The sequence below is a fragment of the Lynx canadensis genome, chromosome D4, assembly GCF_007474595.2.
Source record: "Lynx canadensis isolate LIC74 chromosome D4, mLynCan4.pri.v2, whole genome shotgun sequence".
Lineage (NCBI taxonomy): Eukaryota > Metazoa > Chordata > Mammalia > Carnivora > Felidae > Lynx > Lynx canadensis.
Genome location: NC_044315.2, coordinates 93641132 through 93665183, shown reverse-complemented (window position 1 = coordinate 93665183; position 24052 = coordinate 93641132). Strand labels below are relative to the sequence as shown.

The following is a 24052-nucleotide window of genomic DNA, read 5'->3' as shown; positions in this document are numbered from 1 at the left end:
ACAGCACAGAGCCTGCTTAGGATTCACTCTTTCTGCCCCTTCCCTGCTTGCACACGCGCACACTCTCTGTCTAAATAAATAAATAACCTTTGGGGCGCCTGGGTGGCGCAGTCGGTTGGGCGTCCGACTTCAGCCAGGTCACGATCTCGCAGTCCGGGAGTTCGAGCCCCGCGTCGGGCTCTGGGCTGATGGCTCAGAGCCTGGAGCCTGTTTCCGATTCTGTGTCTCCTCTCTCTCTGCCCCTCCCCCGTTCATGCTCTGCCTCTCTGTCCCAAAAATAAAAAAACGTTGGAAAAAAAATTAAAAATAAATAATAAATAAATAAATAACCTTTAAAAAATGAATAAATAAATAAACGAAACCAAGAACAAGGGCAACCACCAGCATTGCCTCCATTCAACACTAACTGGTACAATTAGACAAGAAATTTGCAGTATGAGTATCAGAAAGGAAGAAGTAAGACTGTTAGTACTTGCAGATCCCATGACCTATAAATGACTAGGAATAACAGCAGAGCTTAGGAAGGTGACTGTATGTAAGGTTAAATATTCAGCTGCCTTGCTATGTACCACCAGTGAACAATCAGACATGGTAACAACAGAGAGAACATCATTTAATGATGGCATCAGAGAATCATCGGTTTAGGAAAAAATAATTTCATTGAAACTTTTTAAAAAACTGAATGGATAGGGATGTCTGGGTGGCTCAGCTGGTGAAGCACCCGACTTTGGCTCATGTCATGATCTCATGGTTCGTGAGTTCAAACCCTGCATCAGGCTCTCTGCTGTCAGCACCAAACCCGCTGTGGGTCCTCTGTCTTCCTCTTTCTGCCCCTCATACCCCCTATCTCAAAAATAAATAAACATTAAAAAAAATTTTTTTTAAACCTAAATGAATAGAGAGACATACTATATTCACAAATAGGAAGACACAATATTGGGAAGATGTCCATTCTCATCAAATTGATCTACAGATTCAATGCAATTCCAATTAATATCCCAGTAGCATTTTTCATGAAATTTGAGGATTCTAAAGTTTATATTAAAGAATAAAGGGTCAAGATTATCCAGAATGCTTTTGGAGGAAGCATGGAGGAGGACTTGCCCTACTAATTTCCAGGATGTATGATGAAACAAGCTAACTGAGCAGCACGCTGCTGGCAAGCTGGCCAAAGCATAAATCCAGAAAGAAATTCACACACATGTGAATTCTGAGATATGGGGCATCAGTTTCATGGAGAAAGGAAGACCTGTTCAATACCTGAAGCTAGGCAGAAATGATGCAGGACATGAAAAAAAGAGGACACGGAATCCCAACTGACATTTTTTAAAAATCTTTTTTTAAATAGAAGAAAAAAGCCAACTCCAGAAGAAATAAGGAATTCAACATCAAAAACTAAACTAAGGGGGTGCCTGGGTGGCTCAGTCGGTTAAGTGTCTGACTTTGACTCAGGTCATGATCTCACAGTTTTTGAGTTTGAACCCCACATCAGGCTGTCTGTCAGCAAACAGCCCACTTAGGATCCTCTGACCCTTCTCTATGCCTCTCCTCCACTTGCACTCTCTTTCTCAAAAATAAATAAAATTTAAAAAATAAAAATAAGAACACATTTTTAGGCCCCAATCTTTTTTTAATTTTTTTAAATTTTATTTATTTTTGACAGAGAGAAAGACAGAGCATGAGCAGGGGGGGCAGAGAGAGAGGGAGGCACAGAATCAGAAGCAGGCTCCAGGCTCTGAGCTGTCAGCACAGAGCCCGATGCGGGGCTCGAACTCACAGACCACAAGACCATGACCTGAGCCAAAGTCAGACACTTAACCGACTGAGCCACCCAGGCACCCCTCTTAGGCCTCAATTTTTAAGAAAATAATGTGACATTAAAATTTCTAAGTACTGAAAAGCACAGTTAGGAATAATATCTATCTTGGACTGGGCAGAAGAAAAGTAAATGGAAACAATCTGTGGAAAACAGTAAGCACTATGGAAAAAAGCTACTTAAAAACATGTACTGGCCACCAACGTTCATATGTAACATTCATAATGGACACCTACACTGGCGCATAAAGGTGCACAATAATCTACAAGGACAAGCACTGAAGCCACAGTGCACGAGACACATGATGTGTGCCCTCAAGTGCACATTCTTTTTTTTTTAATTTTTTTTTCAACGTTTATTTTTTTTTGGGACAGAGAGAGACAGAGCATGAACGGGGGAGGGGCAGAGAGAGAGGGAGACACAGAATCGGAAACAGGCTCCAGGCTCTGAGCCATCAGCCCAGAGCCTGACGCGGGGCTCGAACTCACGGACCGCGAGATCGTGACCTGGCTGAAGTCGGACGCTTAACCGACTGCGCCACCCAGGCGCCCCATCAAGTGCACATTCTTAAGCGAAGGGGACAGACAGGGCAGGACATCGAACCCCTGAAAAAAATATACGAAAAACTGCACCAAAACCATAAAATACCTAGGAATAACCATAACCAAAGAGGTGAAAAATCTACACACTGAAAACTATAGAAAGCTTATGAAAGAAATGCAAGAGGACACACACAAAAAAGGAAAAATATTCCATGCTCCTGGATTGGAAGAACACTGTTAAAATGTCGATACTACCCAAAGCTATCTACATATTCAGTGCAATCCCTATCAAAATAACACCAGCATTCTTCACAGAGCTAGAACAAACAATTCTAAAATTTCTATGGAACCAGAAAAGACCCCGAATAGCCAAGCAATCTTGGAAAATGAAAAACGAAACTGGAGGCATCACAATCCTGGACTTCAAGACGTATTACAAAGTTGTAATCATCAAGACAGTATGGTACTGGCACAACAACAGACACTCAGATCAACAAGTGGTGGGGAAAACTGGACAGCAACATGCAGAAAAATGAACCTGGGCCACTTTCTTACACCAGACACAAAAATAAACTCAAAATGGATGAAAGACCTTAACATAAGACAGGAAGCCATCAAAGTCCTCGAGGAGAAAGCAGGCAAAAGCCTCTCTGACCTCAGCCACAACAACTTCTTACTCAACACGTCTCCGGAGGCAAGGGAAACAAAAGCAAAAATGAACCACTGGGACCTCATCAAAATAAAAAGTTTCTGCACAGCAAAGGAAACAATCAGCAAAACTAAAAGGCAACCGATGGAATGAGAGAAGATATTTGTAAATGACATATCAGGTAAAGGGTTAGCATCCAAATCTATAAAGAACTTATCAAACTCAACACCCAAAAAACAAATAATCCAGTGAAGAAATGGGCAAAAGACATGCATAGACACTTCTCCAAAGAAGACATCCATCCAGATGGCCAACCGACACATGACAAAATGCTCAACATCACTCCTCATCAGGGAAATACAAATCAAATACAAATACAAATACAAACAATGAGATACCACCTTACACCTGTCAGAATGGCTAATAGTAACTCAGGCAACAATAGATGTTGGAGAGGATGCAGAGAAAGAGGGATCTCTTTTTCATTGTTGGTGGGAATGCGAGCTGGTGCAGTCACTCTGGGAAACAGTATGGAGGTTCCTCAAAAAAAAATAAAAATAGAACTACCCTACAACCCAGCAATTGCACTACTAGGTATTTACCCAAGCGTTACAGGTATGCTTTTTTGAAGGGGCACATGCACCCCATGTTTATAGCAGCACTATCAACAACAGCCAAAGTATGGAAAGAGCCCAAATGTCCATCGACAGATGATGGATAAAGAAGATGTGGTGTATATATGTGTATATAAATATACATATATATACATATACACGTATATACATAAATATATAAATACACATATGTATACATATACACATATATACATATACACACAACATACATACACACAATGAGTATTACATAGCAATCAAAAAGAATGAAATCTTGCCATTTGCAACAACATGGATGGAACTGGAGTGTGTTATGCTAAGCGACATGAGTCAGTCAGAGAAAGACAAATATTATGTGACTTCACTCAAATGAGGACTTTAAGACACAGAACAGATGAATATAAGGGAAGGGAAGCAAGAATAATATAAAAAAGGGGGGGGGGGACAAAACATAAGAGACTCTTAAATATAGAACACAAACAGAGGGTTGCTGGAGGGGTTGTGGGGGGGGGGATGGGCTAAATGGACAAGGGGCATTAAGGAATCTACTCCTGAAATCATTATTGCACTATATGCTACCTACCCTGGATATAAATTAAATTTTAAAAAATGAAAAAAAAAAGATAACTTCAGATAAAAAACCAAGGTAAAGGAACAGAAAAACACAGGGCAGGTACTTTAGACACAAGAACATCCTAAGCACAAGGACAGCAAGGGCTCAGACCAGACAGGGAGGAGCCTGGTGAGTGGGAGGCAGGCTGGTCCAAGGCCTTTGACAAGCAGGGTCTACACTTTACGATAACAGTGACTTTAAGGGAGGGAGGGGAGTAATCCGAGACTGGTATTTTGTTTATGGTATTTTGTTTAAGGCCCCTCTGGATTCCTGGCAGAAAATGAATCATACAAGCAAGAGTAAGTAACCAGAATCCTGCAATGGTCTAGAGACTGAGCGTGTGACTGACATCAAATTCATAGAAGTGGTCAGATTCCAGCTATATTCTCTCTAAATAGGCAGTTCTCAACCAGGGGCAATTTGCGCCACCACATCCCCCACCCCCAGATATTTTTCACTGTCATGACGGTGTCAGGAGGAGTGACTGGCATCTAGTGGGTAGAAGCCAGGGAGGCTGCTAGACCCTCTCTACTGCACAGGTCAGCCCTACAATAAAGAATGGTCAGGGCCACATTGTCCATACGATAAGTGAGCTGAGAAGGCCTCTAGAGACTCCCTCCCTGGTGACTAATGCCATCTCTTGGTTTAATTTCCTCTCTACAGTATTGAGACTTCCACATCTGTATTTCCAGCTCAGACCTCCATCTACCTAAACATCTCCACCTGAATGTACGTTAACGTATCTAACACCAAGCTTATGATCCACCCCCGCAAATCTACTCTCTTGGAACACCCCATCTCACTCTACCACCACTGCCAGAGCTCAAGCCCAAGGCCTCAAAATCTGGTTTTCTCTTTCATGTCACAAACTACACCCAATCCATCAGCAAATCCTTTTGGCTTCCCCTTCAACATATTTCCAGGATCTGACCATTTCTCAAGACATCCTCAACTTCTCACTTGCCAATCTTGAATGTTCCAGCTTTATTTTATTATTTATTTTAAAGTAGGCTCCACACCCAACGTGGAGCCCAACCTGGGGCCAGAACTCGTGATCCTGAGATCAAGACCCGGGCTGAGATCAAGAGCTGGACGCTTAACTGACCACGCCACCCAGGCACACCGAGTGTTCCATCTTTAAAACTTACCCTGAATCTGACCTTTTCTGTCTCCCCAAGCCACGTCTCCATCAGCTGACCACACAGCAGCTCTTCATGTCATCCGCTCACACGCTGGCCCCTCAGCTGATTCCCAACATGCAACAAGAATGGCCCTGTTCAAACTGAAGTCAGAACCTTCCATCTCCCCAGAGGTTATCCATTTAACACCACTGCAGTGACACTGGCTTCCTCGCTGACTCCTCAAGACTGCAATGCCTGTCTTCCCACATCCCTCCTCATTTGCTCTTCCCACATCTGTGTCCTCTGCTGGGATACAAGCTCCTGTCCGTCTGGCTCACTGCCACATGCCCAGACATGGCACGGGACAGACACCCAATCCGCACGTGATGACTGAGCAGACAGAGGTGCAGACCACACGTGCACAACAACTAGAGACCAGCAGGACCCGTCCACAACCCTCTGCCCTCCTGGTTGTGGGCCCAGCCCGGCTCCAAGGCAATCACAGGCAATAGTCTTTATCAGGAAGGTATTCATAAAAGGAAATTTTAAAATAAATATCACCACCTTAACTCAAAATTTTCATTTCCTTCCAGTTTCTCTTCAGATTTCTCACATTTTACATGATCATGAGTCACACCAATAATTTTCCCTTAAACATTCCGTATCTCCATAGTCTTCACAATTATCCCATTAATAGTAGTATAATATTTCAAGTTGACATATGGGTATTTAAGCATTTTTCTATCACTAATCATTTGTGATTTTTCAATTCCTCTTTACTTTGAAAAACAATGTCTTCATAAGTGATCATTACTATGAATTCATTCACTGTTCAAGGGTATTCAGTGAGCACCTACATGCAAAGCACTATCGTCTCTTCAGCTAAAGTCCCAAAGATAAGGTGCCTGGGCCTGTGCATCAAAACAGCTTTTGGTCTTTGTGACCAGCCCCCATGGGCTAGGCTGCCAGCTAGGTGTTCTATATCAACAATGGGTTCCTTCCTGCTGCTTCCCCTCAACCAAGGATCCTTGATACCTGCCTCTGCCCCCAACCCTCACCCCCGCCTCGTATGAACCATCATCACCACCATCCAGCTCAGACACACCCCACCACCCAGCCCAGACTCTGACCACCCTGTGGACTCTGCCTCACATGCACAGTGCCTACACCTTCGAAGTACAAAGACATCCCAGTGTCTGTCCATCCTGTAACACGTTTTTGGCCATGGGTAGGCCCAGCCTTCACACAGGTCTTCAGGTCTGTGCTGCCTCCCTGTCCACACCATTCAATCTGGCCACTGCCATTAGGACCCAATAATGTCTGTTAGTCTGCAATTCAATTTGGATGTCAAGAAACATTTGCTCACGTTTCTTGGCATCAGGTATACATATGACTCCACTCAGGGATCACTGTAGATATATATTTTAGTTTTTGTTTTAATTTCAGTTAGTTAATATACAGTATAATGTTAGATTCTGGTGTGAATATAGTGATTCAACACTTCCATATATCACTCAGTGCTCATCACAAGTGCATTCCTTAAATTCTCATCATCTATTTAACCCATCCCCCTCCCCATCCCCTCTGATAACCATCACTTTGTACTCTATAGTTAAGAGTCTGTTTCTTGGTTTGCTTCTCTTTTTTGCCCCTTGCTCATCTGCTTTGTTTCTTAAATTCCACATGAGTGAAATCATACGGTATTTGTCTTTCTTTATTTCATTTAGCATAATACACTCTAGCTCCATCCATGTCACTGCAAATGATAAGATTTCATTCTTTTTTATGGATGAGTAATATTCCATTGCATACATATACACCACATCTTCTTTAGCTATTCACCAGTCGATGGACAGTTGGGCTGTTCCATAGTTTGGCTATCGCAGATAATGTTGTTACAAACATTGGGGTGAATGTCTCCCTGTGACTTAGTATTTTTGTATTCTTTGGGTAAATATCTAGTAGTGCAATTGCTAGATCGTAGGGTGGTTCTATTTTTAACTTTTTGAGGAACCTCCATACTGTTCCCAGAGTGGCTGCACCTGTTTGTGTTCCTACCAACAGTACATGAGGGTTCCCCTTTGTCCACATCCTTGCCAACACCTGTTGTTTCTTGTGTTGTTGAGTTTAGCCATTCTGACAGGTATGAGGTGATATCTCATTGTAGTTTTGATTTGTATTTCCCAGATGATGAGTGATGTCAGGCACTTTTTTTTAAGTTGAAGTAATCTCTACGCCCAATGTGAGCTCAAACTCACAACCCTGAGATCAAGAGGTGCATGCTCTACAGACTAAGCCAGCCAGGCACCCTGAGCATCTTTTCATGTGTCTGTTGGCCATCTGTATATCTTCTTTGGAAAAATGTCTCATGTCTTCTGCCCATTTTTAATTGGATTATTTGCTTTTTTGGGGTGTTGAGTTTTATAAGTTCTTTATATATCTTGTATACTAAACAGAGATCGCTATATTGAAAAGAAACCTCAGCACAATCCTTATCAGAATCCCAGACGACTTCTTTGTACAAAGTGACAGGTGACCTTAAAATTCACATGGGAACTTTAAGAGTCCCAAACAGCCAAAATAATCTTGAAAAAGAACAAAGCTGGAGAACTCACACATCCTCATTACAAAACTTACTACAAAGCTACAATAAATAGGAGTGTGGTACTAGCATAAAGACAGACACGTGATCACTGGTAACAGAATTGAAGAGTCTAGGAATAAATCCATAAATCTACGGTTAATCAATTTTCGACAATGATACCAAGACCATTCAATGGTGAAAAAAACAGTCTTTTCAACAAATGGTGCTGGGACAACTGGATATCCACATGCAAAACAATGTATTTTAACCTCTGCCTACAAAATTAATTTAATGTAAAATGGGTCATACAAAACTAATTTACAAAAAATTAATTTAAAATGTTTCAAAGGGGGTGCCTGGGTGGCTCAGTCAGTTGATCATCCAACTCTTGTGGCTCAGGTCACATGATCTCAGAATTTGTGGGATAGAGTCCTGCATTGGGCTCTGCATTGACAGCGTGGAGCCTGCTTGGGATTCTCTGTCTCTGCCCCTCCCTGCTGTGTGTGTGTGTGTGTGTGTGCGCGCGCGCGCACGCGCGCGCCTCAAAATAAATAAATAAACCTATTAAAAAAAAAAAAAAAAAAGAAACACCATAGCAAGTGTTGATGCTGCTGTAAAGAAATTAGAACCCTCCTAGACTGATGGGTATACAAAACTGTGCAGTCACTGTGGCAAACATTCCGGCAGTTCCTCAAATGGTTATCTTCAATTGAGATAACTGTAGAATCGTGTGAAGCATGAGACATAATAGGCTGCTGTACACTTTGCCCAGTGTATAAGTTTCCCAGGGTTGCTGTCACAAAGTACCACGAACCGGGTGGCTTAAAATAAATAAACTTGGTATCTTTTCACAGTTCTGGAGGTCAGCAGTCCAACATCAAGGTGATGGCAGGGCCATGCCCCCTCTGAAGCTTCCAGGGAAGAATCCTTCCTTGCTTCTTCCACCTTCCAGTGGCTATGGCAATCCGTGGTCTTCCTTGGTTCACAGATGCGTCGCTCCAAACTTTGCCTGTGAGCACATGGCAAGCTTTTTGTATCTGGGTCTGTCCTCCTCTTAAGAGAACACCAGTCATTGGACATAGGGCTCACTCTAAATCTAGGATGATTTCATCCTGAGATCCTTAATAAATTACATTGGCAAAGACCCTGTGTCCAAATAACGTCACATTCTGGGGTTCCAGATGAACATGAATTTGAGAGGACACTATTTAACCCACTAATACTCACTTTGCCCCACTATAACGTTTTATAAAACTACAGTATGATATCATAACCAGGATACTGAACTGAGACTGACATAACCCACCAATCTTACTCAGATTTCCTCACCTTTAGTTGTATTCACATGGAAGTCACTGTGTTACATCCTACACAATTTTGTCACCTGTTCAGGTTCACCTATCTACCACTACAGTCAAGATACTGAACAGCTCCAACACAATCTAATGTTTAAAGGACCAGTCTGGCTTTGGCACAAAAAATAGATCGGGGAGGTACAGCATGAAGACAGAAAACCTAGGAAGGCCAATGAAGGGGTGACTGCTATAGTCCAAGAAAGGCACAGTGGTGACTTAGTTCCAAGTAGTGACACCTTTCGAGGGACAGTGGTGGCAGAACTGAGCTGTTGTCCTGTGGGTACAGCCAACAGGACTTTCTTTTTTCTTTTCTTTTTTTTTTTTTAACGTTTTTTTATTTTTGAGACAGAGAGATACAGAGCATGAATGGGGGAGGGTCAGAGAGAGGGAGACACAGAATCCGAAGCGGGCTCCAGGCTCTGAGCAGTCAGCACAGAGCCTGATGCGGGGCTCGAACTCACGGACCATGAGATCATGACCTGAGCCGAAGTCAGCAGCTTAACCGACTGAGCCACCCAGGCGCCCCCCAACAGGACTTTGATGGAATGAATGCAAGATGTGAGAAAGAATAAAGAATGATTCCTTGTTTTTATGAGGAAAAAGGTAAATTTCTATTTACTTGAGAGAACTAACATCTTTATGATGTCCAAGAACAAGAAGTGTCTTTCCTTGGTTCAGATCTTTTGTTTCAGGAGTGTTTACAGTTTTCCTTATATAAATTTTGTACATTTCCAACTCACTTCAGAGTATTTCATCCTTTGTGACAGTGTTGTCAAGGGGGCTGATGTTTTGTATATCTGAAGGCTCTTGATGTTTATGTGTCAATTTTATATCCAGTCAATGACCTCACCATCTGCATTTTAGCACTGACCCTCTTAGGGTTTCCAGGCACAGTCAACATTTGCAAATAGTTTTACTGTTTACTATTTATTTTCTAATTCTTTTGCCTCTAATAGTTCTCTTGTCTGATGCATTGCTTAATCCCGTGAATGAAATGCTGAAGATTAGCAAAGATGATAAGCAGTTAACTTTGTTACTAGGCTGAGTAACAGAGAAGAGGAGCTCGACAGAGAGGGAAGGAGGAAGTGCAGGATAAAGAGGTAGGGGGTAGGATGCGTGATATAACCCAGGCAGATTGAGAGCTTGGAAGAAGGTCTTGTCCTAACTGTACTCTGAGGCAGCTGCAGCCCGTCTGGCATCCTGTTTGTGACCTTGCTCAGGAGACCCCGACCCCAAGGTCCCAGGACGGGGTCCTAACCACAGACACCGTGAGATCATTAATCTCTGCTTTGTTAAGCTGCTAAACTTGAGAGTATCTGTTACGCAGCAACAAATAACCAGCATATTATCTTTACTAGGGTAAATTTTGACAAATCCTGTTTCCTAGGAAAGTTTCCACTTCATCTAGGTTTTCATTTCCCAAGAACTGTACAAAACATTTTCTTACAATTCTGTTATCCTGCAAAACAAGAAGACACTCAAAGACTAATGTCAAAAAGAAATAGCAACTGCACGACTAGGTATCTATCCCAAGAATACAAAAACGCTGATTCGAAGGGGCACATGCACCCAATGTTTATAGCAGCACTATCAACAACAGCCAAAGTATGGAAAAAGTCCACATGTCCATCGATTGACAAACGGATAAAGAAGTAGTGTATATACACAATGGAATATTATTCAGTGATCAAAAAGAATGAAATCTTGCCATTTGTAACAACGTGGATGGAACTCGAGTATATCATGCTAAGTGAAACAGGTCAGAGGAAGAAAAATACCGTATGATTTCGCTCACGTGGAATTTAAGAAACACAACAGATGAACATAGGGGAAGGGAAGGAAAAATAAGACAAAGACAAGGAAGCAAACCATAAGAGATTCAAATACAGAGGGAACAAACTGAGGGTTGAGGAGGGAGGGAAGTAGGGGATGGGCATTAAGGAGGATACTTGTTGTGATGAGCACTGAGCGTTATATGTGATGAATCACTAAATTCTATTCCTGAAACCAATACTACACAGTATGTTAACTAACCTGAATTTAAAGAAATATTTAAAAAAGAAAAATAACAAAAATTTAAAAAATAGAATCTTGCTTGAAAGCCTCCAATGGTAAATTTGGTATAATTTGCACTCTAAAGAGAAAAGGTTAAAAAAAAGACTGCATTTAATAAACATAGATTCATTCTACAGTAATACTAAAAAATGAGAGACAACAGAGGAAAGAAAGTTATTCTTTAAAAAAGAGTGCCCGGGGGCGCCTGGGTGGCGCAGTCGGTTAAGCGTCCGACTTCAGCCAGGTCACGATCTCGCGGTCCGTGAGTTCGAGCCCCGCGTCGGGCTCTGGGCTGATGGCTCGGAGCCTGGAGCCTGTTTCCGATTCTGTGTCTCCCTCTCTCTCTGCCCCTCCCCCGTTCATGCTCTGTGTCTCTCTGTCCCAAAAAAAAAAATAAATAAACGTTGAAAAAAAAAAAAAAATTAAAAAAAAAAAAAAAAAAAAGAGTGCCGGGGCCCCTGGGTGGCTCAGTCGTTAAGCGGCCGACTTCGGCTAAGGTCATGATCTCGCGGTCCGTGAGTTCGAGCCCGCGTCGGGCTCTGTGCTGACAGCTCGGAGCCTGGAGCCTGTTTCGGATTCTGTGTCTCCCTCTCTCTCTGCTCCTCCCCTGTTCATGCTCTGTCTCTCTCTGTCTCAAAAATAAATAAACGTTAAAAAAAAAAAATTTAAAAAAAAAAAAAAAAAAAGAGTGCCCAAGAGTGCCTGGGTGGCTCAGTCAGTCAAGCGACTGACTCTTGATTTCAGCTCAGGTCATCATCTCAGCGCTGTGGGATCGAGCCCCACATCGGGCTCTGTGCCCAACAGCATGCTTAAGATTCTCTCTCCCTCTCCCTCTCTCTCTCCCCCCACGTCCCACCCCTTTCCCCAGCTTGTGTGCATCCTAAAATTTTTTTTTAATTTTTTTTTTTAATAAAAGAAAATAGGGCACCCGGGGGGCTCCACAAGTTACGCATCCAAATTCATTACGCTCAGATCATGATCTCACAGTTCGTGGGTTCAAACCCCACGTCAGGCTCTTTTTGTCAGTACGGAGCCCACTTCGGATCTTCTGTCTCCCTCTCTCTACCCCTCCCCTGCTCACTCTGTCTCACGCAATCTCGCTCTCAAAAATAACATTTAAAAAAAAAAACAAACAAACAAGCCAGGGGCCACTGGGCCTGAAGCATGAGCTGAGAAGTGACAGGAAAAGATGGTAGGGAGCCCAGGACCTGATGCCACACGAGGCCTTGTTGGCCCTGGTGAAGAGCTCCCAAGCCACGGGAAGTCTGCATGCACAGCAGAAACACTATGTGGACACTAGGCTCCTGAGCACAGATCGCGGAGGCCATGGGAAAGCAGGAAGAAGAGGTGGGTGTGGGCCCCAGCACAGCCTTTATGGCAGGCGTGAGATGTACTCTAAAGGCAGAGCCAACAGCAGTTTCTGAGGAAACGCCTTCTGCAGATGGAGTCAGTCACTAAAGGACAAGTGGCCACAGGAGCAGGCTCGGAGGTCAGCGAGAGCTCCAGCTGCACCCTGGGTTGAAGGTTGCCCATTGGCCCTCCCAGCACTTAATACATCCCGGAACCTGGAGGCCTGGCAAAGGTGACGCTGGGGTCAACAAAGCACTGGCTGATGTCGTTCAGGGTAGGGACACAGAACAGGGGGACCTGAATAGGGCCCTGGGGCACTTGAGTAACTACAAGGCTCCAGAGGAAAAGTCCTGCAAACGAGACTGAGAAAATAGACCTGACGAGGTAGGCAAAACCAGAAGAGTAAGGGGTTCTGGAAGCCCAAGGAAGAAAACTAAGCACTCCTTTTTCTGAACTACTATGTCAAATGCTGTCAAGAGGTTCTAGTAAGATGAAGGCTGAGAACTAACCAACAAACTTCCCAACACCTAGGTTAATGGTACAACAGCCTCAAAGGGCAGGGTGGCAGGTAGTTCCCGATAACAGCAAAGGAAGAATGAAGTCCAAGTCACTAGGATTTAATTTATAGAAAAGTAAGAAGCACATGAACACAAACACCTCGTGTTTGTGAAGCCAGGGTGATAGAATGTGGAAACTAAAAAGCAGCTGAGAGTCTAACATTTCAGGACGCCTGGGTGGCTCAGTGGGTTAAGCGTCCAACCCTTGATTTTGACTCAGATCATGATCTCATGGTTTGTGAGTTTGAGTGTGAGTTTCAGCCCCAAGTCGGGATTCTCTCTCTCCCTCTCTCTGGCCCTCCCCCACTCGTGCTCTATCTCTCTCAAAATAAATAATAAAGTAAACAGAAACTTTAAAAAAAATAAATAAATAAGAGTCTAACGTTCAACCCACATCTATGCTTAGGAGATCTGTGGCAACGCTGGACCAAACCCCAGACCCCCACTGAGCCAGAGCTCATGACCATACTCACCCTGCAGGGCCACAGATGCAAAGACAAGAGAACTGCAACACACACCCCCACACGTTCCTGGCGGCTCTGACCCACACATGTGCACCTGCGTTCCACAGAGCTCCACAGCTGGGCAGCCGCCAGCAAGTCTGCTTTCCAAATGGTCTCTCCTGATACCTCACTCCTCTTACCCACAAAATGGGGACATTCCTCCAGACTTCCACTAAGTCCTCTTACTTGTTAGCCCTTTCCCTGGAGAAGTCATCTCTCATCCTCTCCCCTAGATTACAGGGCTCTCATCCTAGACGGTCCAAGTGAACGCCAACTCCAAATGTTCTTCAGGCTAGAGCAGTACTGACCAACAGAAACACAGGATAAGCCTCAAGTGTAATTTTAAACTTTCTAGCAGCCAAACTTAAGACGTAGAAATAGGAGTAATTAATTGTAATAAACTTTACTTACCCAATATATCTCCAAAATATTATCATTCCAGCATACAACCGACATAAAATAATTAATACTAAAAAGAATACAAAATATCTCAGTAAATCTCTGTAATCCAGTGTACATTTCACACAACGCATCTCAATTTGGTGTGCATACACGTCAAGTGTTCAAAAGCCACAAGGGTGCTATGGCCAGCTTGTTGGGAGATGCCAGCCACCTCTCCACTCCAATCTGTACACGTGCAGGAGCCAACCTTTCTCCAAGATTCCATTTGGAATTCTGAGCAAGACACCCGTGGTATCATTCTGCAGCAGGAATGAACACACAGGAAGCTTCCTTTAACCACCCCAAGTGGTTAAACATTTCCTCTTTGGTGCTTCTGCAACATTTTTCTCTTTTAAGCAATTATCAAACTAATTGTGCGTGTGGTTCTCAAAACTAGAATACAAGAATCTCCATAGGGACAAGGTGCCGTGTTTATACTGATGTGGCTCAAGAGTTCAAAACTGACACACGGAAGGCATTAAATGTTACAAAATCAAACTAACGAACAAACATGTGGAAGCCAGTTAGTTCCAAAAGATTTACCCTAGGACAACACCAGAGGGGGGGAAAAAAAATCCATAAGCCAATTTCGGCTCCTTCTTTTTCACGAAGTTTTACAACATTTACAAATCACCTAAAATGTGTCAGGTAATATTCAAGGTGCTGGAAACTAATAAAAGTTAAAGCCCTACCTTCAATGACGTTACGGTCTCGCCATTAAGACAATAACGAGAAATAACATATAATGCAACCAGTAATTAAAACAAAGTATGTGGGGTTCCTGGCTGGCTTAGTCGGTAGAACATGCAACTCCTGGTTGTGAGTTCAAGTCCCATGATAGGTGGGGAGATTACTCAAAAATTAAAAAATAAAACCTCACAGATATGTGTCCTGACAAAGGACGGGTGTGCTCTGGAAGCATAGGGAATACATCCCCATCAGAAGTCAGCAAACCAGAGCCTGCCACCTGAAAGCCTGAAAGCCAAAGATGTTGTTTTTAAATCGTAAAAATCATCTGCACTTCAAATCCCAATATCCACACATACAGTGGCACACAGCCAGGCTCGTTTGTCCACACATGGTTTGTGGTCTGTTTTCATGCTACGAGGGAGAGCTCGGCAATGACAGGCAAATGCACCGCACCGAGGTCTACTCTGACTGGACATTTTTGCCGTCGTAACCAGTGTATATCTATCACATCAAAAGAAGAAAAAAAAAGAATGGTGGACTTTGAAAAACATGTTTTTAACCTGCAGATTACTATGCTATTGACTCTGATGGCAAAGCATGTGCTTATCAGACACCCTAACCAGAGCAGAAGACAATAGTAAACATTGGCCTTACAGACAAAGCCAATTCACAATTCACAGGAAAGTCAGAAAATTCTAAGCTCAACAAACCCCAAATAAGATAAACTCAAAGAGATACTCACCTAGACACATCATAATCAAACTGCTGAAAGCCAAAAGAGAATTTTGAATGCAACAAGAAAGAACCAACTCATTTCATGTAAGAGAGATCCTTGATAAGATTAGAAGCTGATCTCTCCATTAGAAACCAGAGGCCAGAAGGCAGTGAGGATGACACACTCAAAGGGGTGAAAGAATGTCAACCAGGAATCTACACACACCAAAGTGCTTCCATAAATGAAGAGAAATTAAAGCATTTAATATAAACAAGAGAATCTGTCACTGGCAGACCTACTCTATAAGAAACATTAAGAAAGTCTTTCAACCAAGAATGAAGCGACAGAAAGAGAAATCAAGAAATCGATTCCATTTACAGTTGCAGAAAAACCATAAAATACCTAGGAATAAACCTAACCAAAGAGGTGAAAAATCTATACACTGAAAACTATAGAAAGCTTATGAAAGAAATGGAAGAAGCACAAAAAAAATGGAAAAAGATTCCATGCTCCTGGATAGGAAGAACAAATATTGTTACATGTCGGTACTACCAAAGCAATCGACATATTCAATGCAATCCCTATCAAAGTAACACCAGCATTCTTGACAGAGCTGGAACAAACATCCTAAAATTTGTATGGAACCAGAAAAGACCCTGAATAGCCAAAGCAATCTTGAAAAAAAAAAAAAAACCAAAGCAGGAAGCATCACAATCCCAGACTTCAAGCTATACTACAAAGCTGTCATCATCAAGACAGTAGTGGTACTGGCACGAACAGACGCTTAGATCAATGGAACAGAATAGAGAACCAGAATGGACCCACAGACGTATGGCCAACTAATCTTTGACAAAGCAGGAAAGAATATCCAATGAAATAAAGACAGTCTCTTCAGCAGTGTGCTTGGAAAACTGGACAGCGACATGCAGAAAAATGAACCTGGACCACTTTCTTACATCAGACACAAAAATAAACTCAAAATGGATGAAAGACCTAATGCAAGACAGGAAGCCATCAAAGTCCCTTGAGGAGAAAAGCAGGCAAAAGCCTCTCTGACCTCAGCCGCGGCAACTTCTTACTCAACACATCTCTGGAGACAACGGAAACAAAAGCAAAAATGAACCACTGGGACCGCTCATCAAAATAGAAGCTTCTGCACAGCGAAGGAAAAAAATCAGCAAAACTAAAACTAAAAGACAACCAAAGGAATGGGAGAAGATATTTGTAAATGACGTATCAGGTAAAGGGTTAGTATCCAAAATCTATAAAGAACTTACCAAACTCAACACCCAAAAAACAAATAATCCAGCGAAGAAAGGGGCAAAAGACATGAATAAACACTTCTCCAAAGAAGACATCCAGATGGCCGACCGACACATGAAAAAAGTGCTCAACACCACTCCTCATCAGGGAAATACAAATCAAAACCACAATGAGATACCACCTTACACCTGTCAGAATGGCTAACAGTAACAACTCAAGCAACAACAGATGTTGGCGAGCATGTGGAGCCTCACATAAGGCCCTGCACTGACAATGCAGAGCCTGCTTGGGATTCTCTCTCTCTTCCTCTCTCCCTGCCCCTCCCCACTCATGTTCTCGTCAAAATAAATAACTTTAAGGAAAAAAAAAAACACACACAAAAGAAAGGAATGGAGAAACAGAGAACAAAGACGTAGAAATACAGAAAACAACAACCAAACTAATAAGCAAATCCTACCTTTTTAGTAATTACATTAGATGTAAGGAGATTAAATACTCAAATTAAAAGACAGACGACATATAAAAAACATATATGTACATATATATGATCCAACTGTATGCTGTCTATAAGAAACATCTTAGATTGAAAGATACAAAGAGCTTAAAAGCAAAAGTGGGAAAATGAGCTACAAAGAGAAACCACAAATTAGAACCCAAAGGGCTACATGGTTATCAGACAAAACAGGCTCTAAAAAAAGAACTATTGCCAGAGACAAAGAGGGGACATTTCATAATGATGAAAGAGTCAAAATAACAGGTAGATATAACAACTATAAATACACACACAACTAACATAGCCTCAAAACACATGAAGCAAACACTGATAATGACTAAAAGAAAAGAAAATGTAACACTACCAGGAGACTCCAAACTTTACTGCCAGTAACTACAGAATCACTAAAAGACAACAAGGAAGAATGAGTAAGATTCCACACCACAGACCAGCTCCATCTAACACAGAGAAACAACCTACCTAAGAACTGCACAGTACTCATTCTGTTCAGGCACTCATCAACACTCTTCAAGACAGAACATAATCTGAGCCATTTTTAAGAAATTAACTAACTGAAATAAAATGAAATTAAAGTATGTCTTCTGACTGTAATAGAATTATATTAAAAAACCAACAAAATAGCGAAATCTAGTAAATACCTAAATACTTGAAAATTAAACATACTTCTATATAATCCATGGATCGGGGCTCCTGGCTGGCTCAGGTGGGTAGAGCACGTGACTATTAATCTCAGGGTTGTGAGTCAAGCCCCATCATGGGCATAGAGCCTACTGAAAACAAAATAAAAAATGGGCAGGGCACTTGGGAGGCTCAGTAGGTTGAGCATCTGACTCTTGCTTTTGGCTGAGATCATGATCCAAGGGTTGTGGGAATGAGCCCCATATCAGGCTCTACTCTGAGCATGGAACCTGCTTAAGATTTTCTCTCTCTCTCTCTCTCCCTCTGCCCTTCCCCATGGACATGCACTCTCTCTCTAAAAAAAGAAAAGAAGAAACAGGCACACCTAGATGGTACAGTCGGTTAAGTGTCTGACTCAAGATTTCAGCTCAGATCATGATGTCATGGTTGTGAGACCAAGCCCCATGTCAGCTTCTGCACTGAGTGGTGGACCTTGAGATTCTGTCTCTCCCTCTGCCCCCTCCCCCACTTGCGCTCACTCTCTCTCCTCTTAAAAAAAATTTTTTTTAAGTTAGAAAAAATAAAAAAGAAACAAATAATCATCCATGAGTCAAAGATATCACAAGGGAAAATAGAAAATATTTTGAACTGAAAAAAAAATGAAAATACAACATATCAAAATTTAGAGGAGGAGCTTGTTTTAGTTTTCTAGGACTGCCATAAAAGAGTATCATAACTGGGTGACTTAAAACAACATAAATTCATTATCTCATAATTCTGGAAGCCAGACATCCAAAATCTAGGCGCCAGCTGAGCTGCACTCTCTCTGATGGCTCTAGGGCGTCTTTATTGTGCCTCCAGCTTCCAGGTGTTCACAGGCAATCCTTGAAGTTCCTTAACTTGTAGGTCCCCTCCAGGTAAGCCTGTCCTCACAAAGCACTCTTCTCTCTTATGCTGGCACCAGTCACATTGTATTGGGGACCATGCTATTCTGAACCTCATCTGAACTCATCTATAATGATCCCCATCTACAAATAAGGTCACATTCTGAGGTACGGGGCGGGGGGGGGGGGGGGGGGGGACAGGACATATCTTTTTGGGGAATACAAATCAACCATAACACAAATTAAAAAGTGCTCTGAGGGAAATGTATAGCTTTAAATTCCTTTATCAATCAGAATAGAAGAACTCAAACCAAGATCCTAAGCTTCCACCTTAAGAAACTAGAAAAAGGGCAAATTAAATCCAAAGCAAGCGGAAGAAAGTAAATAAAGATAAGAGTGGAAATAAATGAAAAGAGAATAAAAAATAAAGAGTATCAACAAAATGAAAAGTTACTTCTTTGAAACTTCAACATAACTCACAAAACTTTGGCTAAACTGACAAAAAAAAAAAAAAGAGAGGGGCGCCTGGGTGGCGCAGTCGGTTAAGCGTCCGACTTCAGCCAGGTCACGATCTCGCAGTCCGGGAGTTCGAGCCCCGCGTCGGGCTCTGGGCCGACGGCTCGGAGCCTGGAGCCTGTTTCCGATTTCTGTGTCTCCCTCTCTCTCTGCCCCTCCCCCGTTCATGCTCTGTCTCTCTCTGTCCCAAAAATAAATAAAAACGTTGGAAAAAAAAAATTTAAAAAAAAAAAAAAAAAGAGAGAAGACCCAAATTACTAATATCAGAAATGAAAGAGGGAATATTACTACCAACCTTCTAAAAGAGAGAGAGAGAGAGAGAATTATAAGGGAATACTATAAGCAACTGTAAGCCAATATAGTAGATAAAATGAACATATTCCTAGAAAGACATAAAACACCAAAAATAAGAATATAAACCCTAAATATCTATAACAAGAAATTAATAATGAGGGGCACCTGAGTGGCTCAGTCAGTTAAGTGTCTGACTTCAGCTCAGGTCATAATCTTGCAGTTCATGGGTTTGAGTTCCACATTGGGTTCTGTGCTGACAGCTCAGAGCCTGGAACCTGCTTCAGATTCTGTGTCTTCCTCTCTCTCGGCCCCTCTCCCTCCCTCCCTCCCTCTCTGTCTCTCTCTCTTTCTCTCAAAAATAAACATTTAAAAAAACTTTTTTAAGTTAATGAAAAAACTTCCAACAAAGAGAAGCCCAAAACTAAACTGCCTCACAAGTGAATTTTACCAAACATTTAAAGAACAAATAACACCAATAGTTCACAGACACTTCCAAAAAATAGAATACACTTGCCAACTCATAGAGCCAGTATTACCGTGACACCAAACGCTAAAAGACATCAATAAAAAAGAAAAACTACAGACCAATATAACATCCTTTATGAATCCTGATGCAAAAATCCTCAACAAAATACTACTGAACCAAATGCAGCAAGATGTAAAAAGGATCAGGTATCATGACAAAGTGGATTCACCGCAAAAAGAGTTGTTTCAACATAGTGAAATCAACATAATACACCATATTAACAGAACAAAGGATAAAACTGTATGATCACCTCAACAGATGCAGAAGCACTTAAAACCCAATATCCCTTTCTGATTAAAAAAACAAAAAAACAAAAAAACCACTCAACAAACTGGGAATAGAAGGGAACTTCCTCAACCTGATAAAAGGCATCTATGAAAACTCAAGGCTGACATCATCCTTGATGGTAAAAGACTGAACACTTTCCCCCAAAAACAGAAATGAGGTGGGTGGGCTGCTTTCACCACTTCCATTCAACTTTTTAATGCAGGTTCTAATAAGAGCAATCAGGCAAGGAAAAGGAAAAGAAATAGAAAGCACCCATATTTGAAAGAAGAACTAAAACTCTTGTATCTCTCTTCCCAGACACCATGTTCTAGTGCAGCTGACGCTTGAATAACTTAGACAGTCAGGGTGCCAGCCCCGTGCACTTGAAAATCCACATGTAACTTCCGACTCCCCAAAAACTTAACTAAAAGCCTACTGTTGACCAGAAGCCTTACCGAGAACATAAACTGTAGATTAACAGATTTTGTATATCATATACTGTATTGTTATAATAAAAAAAAAAAAACACTAGAGAAAAATGTTAAGAAAATCATAAGGAGAGCACTTTGGAATACTGTACTGTATTTATCAAAACAAATCTTGTGTAAGTGGATCAGCAGTTTAAACCCATGTTGTTCAAGAGTCAACCGCGCACTAATGTGCATTTTTCTGTTTTATGTGCCATACATTAATAAAGTCCTCCCAGAAACTGTCTTTATGTTTTGGCTAAATGTCTTACTGTTATTGAATTTGTATGGGGACCGACATTACAGACCCATAATGGCAGATCCTAACAGACCACTTCTGTAAGAGAAGGAAAACAGAAGAGCCAATGAGCCAGAGATGGGGCAACACTTGATCTTGCCCTTTCACCAGCCCATAATACAGCTGGCATTTTGTTTCACTCTAGTGTTCAAGGAGCTCACAAAACACAGGCGAAGGGCAAGGATGAGCAAAAAAAACCAAGACTCTCTAAGCCTACATACAGCCTTGGAATCTGACAGGGAGTAGAGGACCCAGACTCCAAGGACAGAAATCAGTTTAACAACTAGCAAACAATTTTCAAACAATTTTTGAACCTAGCAAACAATTTTCAAACTACACAAGACAGAGAGTCCTCTAGGCCTCTCTTAGGCAGCACTTATTAGGAAGCAACTGGGTGTCAGATGCTTTCCATGTAATAATATCAAGACTCTGTTCCCTCCACTGAAACTAACGTAATATTGTATGTCAAATATACTTCAATCAAAAAAAAAAAAAAATCTTTCTTTCCCCATGAGTTGTACTTTACGATAACCAAGCAGTTTGTTTGTTTGTTTGTTTGTTTGTTTGGTACAAGTACTCATAATAATAAACGAAGACTGCCATTTTGCAGTTAATGATTCTGAGCAATAAAAGCAATAAATATCAATGACTGTTAACATCTGCAAGATGACCAGACTTATGCCTAATTTAAAAAATCTCAATACTAGTAACAAAGTATTCTTGATTAAAAAAAATGTTTTTAAAAGACAAACCTAGGGGCGCCTGCATAGTTCAGATGGTTAAGCTTCCAACTTCAGCTCAGGTCATGATCTCACAGTTTGTGAGTTTGAGCCCCATACTGGGCTGTCTGCTGTCAGCACAGAGCCTGTTTTGGATCCTCTGTCTCCCTCTCCCTCTCTCTGCCCCTCCCCTGCACATGAGCTCTCTCTCAAAAATAAATAATCATTAAAAACAAGAAATGGCTAAAAGAGCAAATAAAAAAGTCATTAAAAAAAGGGGGGGGGGCACCTGGTGCTCAGTCAGTTGAGCATCTGACTTAGGCTCAGGTCATGATCTCACAGTCCATGGGTTCGAGCCCCGCGTCAGGCTCTGTGCAGACAGCTCAGAGCCTGGAGCCTCCTTCAAATTCTGTGTCTCCCTCTCTCTCTGCCCCTCCCCTGCTCATGCTCTGTCTCTCTCTGTCTCAAAAATAAATAAAAACATTAAAAAAAATTTTTTTAATAAAAAATAAAATAAAAAAAAGACAAACCTACGTCTGATGCAGGCTCTAGCCCTGGGCTGTCCAACTGAGAGATAATGTGAGCCACAAGCATGAACCCTTGTAGAGAATTTTAAATTTTCTAGTAATCACATTTTAAAAAAGGAATTAGAAACAAATTATTTTTAATAATATTTAACCCAATATAGCCAAAATTTGTATCTCAACATGCAATCACTATTTTTTAAAGTATTAATGTGATACTTTACATTCTCTTTTTCACACTAAGTCTTCAAAATCCAGTGTGTTTTTTGCACTTACAGCACATCTCAATTCACACTAACCACATTTCAACTGCTCAAGAGCGGCATGATGGCTATCATACTGGAAAGCAGCAGCTCTAGATCTTACATATCAACAACAGTAAATATACAGAACAGAGGAACATGTCAAATAACATCACAGCAATGCAATCAGCAAAATCAAGGTTATGGAAAGCTTTGGGACAAATGAACCATTATCTTCAAAACAAGTGCAAGAAAAAAATAAAGATTTAAAAGAAATCTATCCAGGGCAATGAATAGAGCATATTTTTTTTCCTAATTTGAAATAAGAAATCTGAACCCAAAAAAAGAAAAGAATAGCAACTGCATATTTATTGACTGAAATACTTATATTAACTGAAATATTCACAGATGAAACATATTCACAGATGGAGTGGGGACTGTCCATGAAGAGGTAAATGTTGATGCCGGGAGACAGGCACACAAGGCTGACTCTACCACCAAATCTACTTCTAAATAGGTTCGAAAAAGTTCCATAATAAAAAATCTAAAATATCTATACGTGTACCTGCTTGTATAGGTTCAATAACGATAATACTGCCAAGAGAACTGAGTGGACAGGGGACAAAGCAGAGAGACGTTTCACTTTATACTTTTTTTTTTTTTTGAACCATGTAACTATCTAATCTACTCAAAAAATTAAATTTACACATATACATAGCTTGACTCAATCCACTGGCCTCTGCACCTCCACCACGTCAACAGGCCCGAGCCTGCTCACTGGTCCCCCTGCTTCCTTTCTGACCTTTCTTCAATCCACCCTCCACACAGCAGCCAGAGTCGTCTTTTCAAAATAGCATTCTGTGCCTAAAATCCTTCAATGACTGTCTACAGTGCTTAGGAAACCACCAACTCGTTACCAAAGCAACAAGACCCTATATGACCCTGCCCTGCCTCTCCAACCTCACCTCCTGCCACTCGCCCCTTCTGACCTAGTAATTCCACCTTGTACCAAAGGATGCAGACTCCCCCAATTCATGGTCTAGGAAACTGGGACATCCTTATAACACACACCATGTGGCTATTAAATATGTTGAAGATGTCGATGCACAGGAAATAACATACAAAAGAAGAGAATGAAAACAGCACATACTGATTATAGCCACTTTTAAATATGAGCATGTGCATTCATAAAGATCAGAAAAAAAATAGATGACAAATATTCGGCATTTTTAGGTTTCAATTTCCTGAATTTGTTAAAAATGCTTTTTTTTTTTTTTTTAATGTGCATAGTGTGCCTCAGCATTCCAATTCACAC

At 41.5% G+C, this 24052-nt stretch overlaps 1 protein-coding gene across 3 annotated transcripts in view; it reads right to left on the bottom strand.

The window, feature by feature from the left end:
* EHMT1 (euchromatic histone lysine methyltransferase 1) overlaps positions 1–24052 on the bottom strand; it is a 150900-nt gene that overhangs the window by 119939 nt on the left and 6909 nt on the right. The window lies entirely within an intron of this gene.